Source organism: Cynocephalus volans, chromosome 14 (assembly GCF_027409185.1).
Source record: "Cynocephalus volans isolate mCynVol1 chromosome 14, mCynVol1.pri, whole genome shotgun sequence".
Classification (NCBI taxonomy): Eukaryota; Metazoa; Chordata; class Mammalia; order Dermoptera; family Cynocephalidae; genus Cynocephalus; species Cynocephalus volans.
The window spans coordinates 58,599,145-58,608,860 of NC_084473.1; the positions used below are offsets into that span (position 1 = coordinate 58,599,145).

General features: G+C 41.7%; 1 pseudogene; it reads left to right on the top strand.

Annotated features, from left to right (window-relative positions):
• The first annotated feature begins 8,989 nt into the window (after positions 1–8,989).
• Positions 8,990–9,391, top strand: LOC134363375 (phosphatidylinositol N-acetylglucosaminyltransferase subunit P-like; annotated as a pseudogene).
• The last annotated feature ends 325 nt before the right edge of the window (positions 9,392–9,716 follow it).

Consider the following 9,716-nt stretch of genomic DNA (forward strand, 5'->3'; position numbering starts at 1 on the left):
AGAGGGGAGTGAAGAGGGGTGAGGGGCTGGCCCCGCGGCTGACTCCTTTGCTGGCCTACCTGGTTGCACAGGGTGGGAGCGCTTGGCCAAGACCTGTGGCTTTCCCCTTTCTGCTCTGGGAATTGGGAGAGCTTGGGGGGTCTTCTGGTGGCAGCTCAGTCATCCATTGCTGGGCTGGATGCTGGCATCAGGGAGGTGTGGCCAAGGCCCTCAAGCCCCCAACCCCCACTCAGGCACCCAGGGTGCTTCCAGTAGCAGCTGGGTCATCTCTGGGCTGGATGCAAATGTCGGGGTGGCTTGGACGAGGCCTTTGGCACCCCGAACCCCAGCTTAGGTACCTGATGGGCTTCTGGCAGTGGCTGGGTCATCCATGGGGGGTGAGGAGAGGAACAGCAGAGGCCCTCGGCATACCCCACCCTGGCTTAGTGGACCGGGAGGCTTCCGGCAGCTGCGTGGTCATCACTCGGCAGGATACAGACATTTAACTTATCTTTTTTCAGCTGGCCAGTACCAGGATCCAAACCCTCGACCTTGGTGTTATAACACCTGTGTGTCTTTTTAATGAAAAATTTCATCAGCTTTTGGTTGATGCATTCGTTGACTTTTTTATAGGCCTGGATTTCAGATTGCTTTGCTTATTTTACCCCATTGGTTCTCAATCAGGACATGCGGCCATGTGAGGAGACGTTTTTTGGTTGGGGGTGGCTCCTACTAGCTTCTTGTGAGTAGAGGCCTGAGATTCTGCTAAACATCCGACAATGCACTGAACAGCGCTCCCGACAAAAAATTATCTTGACCAAAATGCTAATAGTGCTAAGGTTGAGGTACCTGCTCTGATTAATGTATTCATCAAAAAGAGAAGTATTATGGTCTGATTAAACAGAGTGGGGATTTTACTCTCAGACTAGGGTTTGGAGCATTGGGAGTGCATATCTCATCTGGTTTATTCCTTAGTTGGTCCTTCAGTTGGTTCTCCCACCCTACACGTTTGCCTGTTTAGGCAAACAGAGGGCAGGGGCCAGACTTAAAGTAGTACAGCATCTGAGCACCACCCTAAACTAACAGGCACTTAAATATTCAGAAAAGATGACAGGGCAGCAGTGGCAAGTCATGTGGCAGCATTAACAGCACAGGGGGTCCGTAAGTCCTTTGGCTTGGGAGGTCTGGGTCCAGTTTGAGGCAGCCCTGTCACGGCACTGGGATAAACCACAACCACAGAACTTAAAGGACCTAGGGGGTCATTTCACAGGTGATTTCTTGCTACCAGTTTCCTTTAGAAATGGTGGCACTGTGGACACTTCCAGAGGCTGAATGGTTGAAGGGGTGACTACGTGCTGGGATATTTCTACTTGCTAGCCAAGGCTTGTCAGAGCTTCGTACTCACCTCACCCAGTGAATATACCCCTCCCAGTTCCACATCATGGGCCTGTGCGGGTTTCTATGGCCTCCAGGGAAGATAGGAACCGCACAGGGAATCTCGGCTGTTCTGAAAGGCCTTTGCATTCGAAGCCTTTGCCCACCATTAGATGGACATGGGTATTTCGAAAAGTTTGTGGTTAAAGAGGATTGAAAGATAATACAAATTTTTCCATGAACTTTTTGAAGTGCCTTTATATGTGCCATGACAGGCCTTGGATGGGTATGGGGGGTGCGGGTGCTGATCAGCCCCTGAATCCTTTATTTCTGTGTATTCCCAGAAGGTCTAAGAACAGTATTCTGCTCAGAGAAGGCACCCAAGGATTTTCAGTAAATATTTGAGTCTCTGCTGTGTCTCAGGCATTGTATGAGGACTCTGTAGTGTACAAGAGAGACAATCTCCAGATAGCATATATTAACAGGAGTACCTCAATGTATGTTTATGCAGCAGTTGATCTGGCTGTCTTAAGCTCAGGCCGCTACCACAAAACATCGTAGATGGTGGCTTACACAACAGACATTTATTTCTCACAATTTTGGAGTGTGAGACTGACTGATTTTGTTCCTGCTGAGGGCCCTCTTCCTGGCTTGCATACAGCAGCCTTTTCACTGTGTCCTCACATGGCAGAGAAAGAGAGAGAGAGAGAGAGAGGGAGGGAGGGAGGGGGAAAGAGAGAGAGAGAAAGAGCTCTGATGTCTCTTCCTCTTAGAAGAATACTAAGCCCATCATGAGGGCCCCACCCTTGTAACCTCATCTAAACCTAATTACTTTCCAAGGGCCCAACCTCCAAACACCATCACACTGGGGGTTAAGGCCTCAGCATATGAATTTGAGGGGAAGGACACAATTCAGTCCACAGCCCCGGCTTTATCACTTCTTTGCAAGTTATCAGAAAGTTTTTGAGATGAATGTCCATGGGAGCAAAAGGGGAGCCATCCGTACTGTTTTCTAGAAAGCGTAATAAACATCAGCTGAAGTCTCAGACACTGGCAAATCCTTCTGAAGATGTTTATTTAAGTGAATAAGCCACTAAAAGTTCAGTAATTGAGAAACAAAATAGTGAAATAGAAAATATGGGAGTACAAATTGAACTTTGTTTTTTTTGATTGTTTGTTTATAAATTGAACTTTGAAGACATCATATGGGAAAAGTCAAATGATGCTTTTCTAAGAGTGTTGTTGCATCTGAGTATTAGATGCTAACAGTATTCTTGAAAGCAAAATATGATCATTGTGGATGATAAATGCTGATTTGGCCACATCTATTTTTCTGCTCCTTTTAACTAGTTTTGGTTGTGTTTTCCTTTGTGTTGTGCTGTTTTATAGAGGAAAATGTTTTGATTTTAAATTTCATCAAAGCTTTTTGGAGTAGGGTGGGGTGTAAATAAATACCTTCAAAACTAAGACTAGAGTATAGACAATAGGTGTCTCCTAGGGTGAAGGGCAGGAAGGGCAGGGGTGGAGAAAGATGTGCCAGGAAGGACAAAAAGTTCCCTGACAGCATTATTCCTCTAGGTCCTAAGCACGGTGTTCTGTGTCATTCCAGACAAAACTGACCTTTGTCTAAAGAGTTGAGTTTTTTAAAGCCAGGTTTTTTAGATACATCAAGGTCTGCTGCTCCTTATGCAACTGAGATCCATTAATTATACAGTAACATGGTTTTATCCATAGTCACAACTGTCAGTAAATTGAATTTATTGCTGTAGGCTTGATACAATAGACAGAAGTTGGACTTGGATGATAACCTAGGAATCTTTAACAGAATCCACTAGGAAGTGTCAGGGTGCTCTCTCAGGTTGAAAATCGGTCCCATTTTGCCATTGGTGGGCAGGAGCCTTTGTTAGCTTTATCCTATTTCTTTGCAAAACACAGGCAGAATCTGAACCCCTTTTTGGAGACCTGGAAAGTAAATGCCATTCCTTTACCTGGAGCTTCAAACAGGTGACTTTGAGCCTCTGCTGAATCCAGACAGTGATTTCTTTCTTTAACCCATCCATGGAGTTGTTCTTCTTCTGAGCTACGTGGTTCACGGAGAAGCTTTTCCTGGCACAGGTTCCTATTAGGGACCCAGGGATCATCCAACACACATCATTACTGTTGAGTCTGGAGGGCTCTTACAGCTGACTTTGGAGGAACTGGCTTCCTCTCATGCTCGAGTCTCGCCTTTTCAGTCCCTCACATGCAAGATCTGGGTCTCCTCCCCATTCAAAGAGCTTAAGTTGGAGAAGTCAGACAGGAAATGTTAGCTAGTTGGTATTGGTTCAACTGCTTTAAGATATGCACAGCTTTCCAAAACAAAGTATGCACACATCTATCAGAACGGCTGGAAGAGAATTAGTGATAATAATAAATACTAGCAAGCATGGGGAAAAACTGAATCACTCATACATTGCTGATGAGAAAGTAAAATGGTACACCACTCTAGAAAAGGGTTTAGCAGTTTCTGACAAACCTAAACATATATGAGGGTACTTCAAAAAGTTCACAGAGTATTATGCATTTAAATGTATAACATAAAAACAAACAAGCAAAAAACTAAAATAAAACAAAATAAAAAACAACAAAAAAGGAAAAAATGTATAACATAAAACTATAAAACTTTTAGGGGCAAAAAAGGAGGAAAATCTTAGGGATCTTGGATTGGCCAAAGAGATTTTAGACTTAATGCTAAAAGCATTATAAAAAGAGAAATTGATAAATTTTACTTCTTTAAAATTAAAAACTTTTATTGTGTGGGGGAAAATAATTAGAGAGCCGTGTTAATAAGACCAAAGTCAAGGATTCAGATCCCCTTCCTGGCCAGGCACCCACCCCCAAAAAACATAAATATTGGGCTGGCTGTTGGCTCAGCTAGTTAGAGCATATCCTTGTAACACCAAGGTCAAGGGTTTGGATCCCCATGCTGGCCAGCGGCCAAAAACAAAACAAAACAAAAAAAAGTTCATGGAAAAATAGAATTAAAAGATAATATGAATCTTTCCATGAATTTTTTGAAGACCCCTTATATTTACCATTTGACCCAGCAATTGCACTCCTTAGAAATAATGTTCACACAAAAACCTGTACATGAATATTTGTAGTAGCTTTATTTATAATAGCCAAAAAGTGGAAACAAGCCCAATGTCCTTCAACAGGTGAATGGTTAAACAAACTTTGGTACTTCTATACTATAGAATACTATGCAGCAGTAAAAAGGAATGAACTACTGATACACGGGACAGGTTGGATGGATCTCAAGGAAATTATGCTGAGTCAAAAAAGAGAGAAAAATCCATCCCAAACGATAAAACTATATGCTTCAATTTATGTAACATTCTTGAAATAACAAAATTTTAGAAATGGAGAATATGTTAGTGGTTGCCAGGGATTAGTCATGCAGGGTGGAAGAGATGGGTATGGTTATAAAAGGCAACAAGAGAGATCCTGTGGTTCTGTAACTATTCTGCATCTTAACTGTGATGGTGGATATACAAACTCTTGCATCCATACAATGAAATATTCTACAGCAATAAAAAGAAATGAGCTGTTCAACACACATATGAATCTTAAATGCATATAGCTAAATGAAAGAAGCCAGTCTGAAAAAAATAACGTACTATATGAGTCCAATTATAGGACATTCTGAAAAAGGGAAAAATATAGAGTTGGTAAACAGATCAGTGGCTGCCATGTGTTAGGAGCAGGGGCAGCCTGCATAGGTAAAGCATGTAAACATATTACAAATGTACGAAACAACCTCACCGAAAGAGGTCGAGGTATAAGGTGCTGACCTAAGTAACTTTGGAAATGAGAGGAGTCTGTAAGACTAAAAGCAAAAGGAATTGTATATAAGTACAATATTCTAGTTGATAAAGTTGTTTCCCATGGGGATATGGGTTCAGAATTAGCAATTCTGAAACCACTATACATGTATTCTGGACTTGAAAAATTATGTAAATGAATGATAAGGGGGGGGCAGAAGATCTGCAAAAAAGAAGTGAATGATGGATGATGGGTGCCATAGTTAGAGCAGGAGATTACAGATAAGCAAAGGGAAGAAGCTAGAATAATCCATGTTGTGATGGATTAGAGTTGGAGTTATGAATATAAACTCATGTTTAGCTTAATATAGGTACAGGTGGTTATAGAAATATTTATAGATATGTGTATATATATATGGGTTACTATACACATCTACATTTCTTTGCTCTGTCAGCTGAGAGGGTCTCAAAGAAATGACACCCCAGTAGAAATGAACAACACATCTAGAGTCCAGATCAGGGTTTCTAATAACATTCTCCAATAAAAGAAACCCTAAGAGGGCTGGCCTGTGGCTCACTTGGGAGAGTGTGGTGCTGACAACACCAAGTCAAGGGTTAAGATCCCCTTACCAGTCATCTTTAAAAAAAAAAAAAAAAAAAAAAAAAAGGAACCCTAAGGCTCCTTGGAGAAAAGGCTGATTCTAGAAATAGGGTAGTAAATATACAATTTGAGCCTAGAGCATCTTGTAGTGCCAAGAAGTAAAAAAGTGCTCAAAAAAGAAAACACAAAACCCCCACAATAATGGTCATGTGTCAAAGAGATACAGGAGCCAACTGAAAGAGCTCCTAATGGCCAAAGCTGGAAAAATTTGAACAACAAAATGGATAAAGTAGTATTAGTTTATACCCCTAAGTATAAAATAAATATTCATGAGTCCATATTGATATAAATAAATGATTGAATAAAAAACTAAATTGGGGAGATTAGACATATTTCCCATGCAGAAGAATTCCAAATAATTGCTGCAGATATTCTGCCCTTAAGAGGTGGAACGTAATTTCTTACTCCTTAACGTGGGTTGTGCATAGTGATTTTCTTGCCAAGAATACATTATATAATGGGATGGGGAAAAAAAAGTAGCTTTACAGTGGAGAAACCTGACAAACACTATCTCAAAACAACTGGTCAAGGGCAACATCAATAGTGATGTCAATGTTATGAGAACGGCACTTTACTTTGCTGGTCTTCCTCCCTAAAACACATCACCGCCATCTAATCCTAAGGAAATCATTAGACAAATCACTATTGAAGGACATTCTACAAAATAATAATTCTGCAAATCCAAATAGTTCTGAAATAAAAATTTATTTTAAAATAAAAGGATGGGCAGGCCTGTGGCTCACTTGGGAGAGTGTGGTGTTGACAACACCAAGGCCATGGGTTTGGATCCCTATATAGGGATGGCTGGTTAGCTCTCTTGGGAGAGTGTGGTGCTGACAACACCAAGTCAAGGGTTAAGATCCCCTTACCAGTCATCTTTTAAAAAAAAAATTAAAAAACAAATAAGTAAACAAATAAATAAATAAAATAAAAGGAGGAGCTTCTGGTCAAGATGGTGGAATAGACAGTCCCCAGCATCACTCTCTCCCACAAATCAACCAATTTACAACTATTAAAAAGCAAGGACAGCCAAGCTGGGGCCACTAGATCTCTGGGGAAGAGGAGGAGAGACCTATGGAGTTCATGAAGGTGGGAGAAGCCACAGTGGGAGAAAGAATGGTCTCCCACCATTTCAAATCCTGGCCACTTCAAGGCTGCAGCTGGTGAGCACATGGAGCAAAAATTGGCAAAAGCTGCAGCTGTGCCCTTTGGATGAGGTTGTTTGGAGGTGGCAGTGTAGAAGAGGGTCTTGGTGACCCTCAGGCTGGCAAGACCACTAACAGTGGACCCACATAGGAGCAAGGAGCCATAACAACTGAAAAAAGGAGCCACTCAGAGGCCAGTGAGTCATTCCAAGGGACTGGTGCATGGCCCGTCCCATGAGAAGTGTTTGGAGTGCAAGCAGTGGGAGAGATGGGCCCACCAGGGGAATGTTGGGACACAGCATGGACAGCTGATCTGCTCCCCAATCAGTACAGGACCACTCAGTGGAGACTGGTCAGGAATACAGATCTTTGCTGAAAAGTCTCAGGCCCAGCTCAGAGTTTCCATACAACCCAGGTGTACTGGAACTCACAAGACCCAGAAGTACATACAAGTTCAACAATTAAAACCTGAGCTGCACAGAAAGCCTTTCCTAGGGAGTCAGCAGCAGAGCAGTAATTTAGCTCAACCACAGGGCTCAAGTGCTGGTCCACACAGGAAGTTCTTCCATTTTAGAAGCAAAGGACAACAAATTAGTTCCAGTGTGGAGTTTAAGTGGTGGAAACAGTGAATAATCCATTACAGAACTGAAAGAAAAAACAAATACCCACAGATCTGAGATAAAGTTTGATATTAACCAGTAAAAGTCTCATATCACCAAAGATCACCTATAAAACCTGGAAGGACTGGCAGCCCACTGACCTCCCAAGCCAGGGAGCAGGGAGGGCTGGGGGCTTCAGCCATACCCCCTGACACTCACAACCAGTCCAGTGACAACCACTAAGCTGCCACAGGAAGTGCTCCATGCTCCTGAGCTGGGGATTTGGGGGGCCAAGGGCCTCGGTCACTCCCACCCAACACCCTCAACCAGCCCGGCAATGATCACCGAGATGCCACAGGAAGCCCCAGGCTCTGAGCAGGGTGGTGGGGGGTAGAGGACTTAGTCATGCCCCCCTGACATCTGCATCCAACTGGAAGCCCCCTTGTCTCCCCTGCAGGAATGAGGGGGGGTGCCATGGGCCTCAACCATGCCCCCCTCCCTCCTCCTCCTCCCACCCTATTTCCTTCTCTCTTCCCTTCTCCCCCTTCCCCCCAACTGCTCCAACATTTTAGAATGTAAAAAAATAAATTAATAAATAAACTTAAAACATTTTAACAACAACAACAAAACCAAAACAAAATTTTAAAAATGTTTATTGAAGATCTCCAAGTGAAGCAGCAGGACATACTTATTTGGGATTCAGAATGCAGATCAAGCTGAATTTGGACATTAGAACAGGAAGTCTGATTACTCATGGTAAAATAGTATTCAGTAGAACTGCATTTCAAGGCAGATAAGAAAAATCCCTTGTCAATTTTCCATTATGAAAAGTTTTAATGAGTCACTGGGAAAGAGGAAGGTGGATTAGTTCCTTTACACTTCATTGTGCCTTTGCTGGGCTCTAGAACACTTCATGTTCTTAAAGTCAGCCAGAATGCAAACCTCTCACAGAGCAACTTATATCCCTGCTATCCCACATTTATTCTCTCTTGTGTTTTAAGATTAAAATTTGGTATCATGATTCTGACCTATTTAATGCCAGTTTTCTACACTCCTCCTAGTTATGCTCAGTCTTCTCTGTACCCAGCCTTGGGGGCGGGGGGGGGGCTTTACTACCTCAGAGCTTGCTTGTATTTATTTCATTTATTAATAGGTTTACATATTTTTTTCACTGTCAATCATATTAAAAAATAAAAGCTATAGTTTAAAACAGGGACTCTATTGGGTACCTCCATAGCACCAGGAAGATAGTAATTACCCAATAAAATTTTGTTGACCCCCCAAAATAAAATAAAAGGAATGGACAAGGGTCGAAGTGAGCCTGTACCAGGGCTGGATGGTGCCTTTCCCTCTCTCGCTCCCCTCAAACCCTCCTGCAGTGCTGGCACAGAGGATCCTCCACCAAGATGGCCTAAAGCTACATGGAAAATGGAGGGAAATTCATCATCTTCATTGCCAGAAAGAGCGTTTTATGGCTCTGTTCTTTCCTTAAGCTCCGCATTTGGCTTCACACTACTGTATTTCTCGTGTAGGCTTTTATTCCTGAATCTTGGCTGAAATCCTTAGGCTTAACTAATTGCACTAAAAAATATTGGGCAGTTGCATTACCTGTCTTCCTCCTTATTACTACAGCAATCGATTATGTACTCTTATTTGGAATTAACATGATGAATACTCTTATACTTAATTTATGCGATCACAGATAACTGTACTAAAAACAACAGCAGAAGAAATACCAAGAAAGGGCCTTACCAACCTTAAGAGATATTCCTATTAGTGAAGTAAACCAAATTTTTTCTTGCAGCCAAAGAACATTACACCAAAAACTGAATTTTATGTAGATATACTAACACCAAAAACTTATTTGACATAATTTTGACCATAAGTATTTTGACTTGTCTCTCTGAATACATGGTATTGAGGTGTTTAAAATAATATGAAAATTTAACTTCTCTTAGGTTAAGTTCCATTAATATTATAAATGTTCTCAAATACTAGTTATTAATGGACAGAGTAAAATACAATACTGCATTACTAAAAAAATAAAAATTAAAAAATTAAAAGGAATGAACTATTGATATAACTTGGATGGATCTCAAGGGAATTAGGCTGAGTGAAAAAAAGCCAAACTCAAAAGGTTACATTTATGTAACAT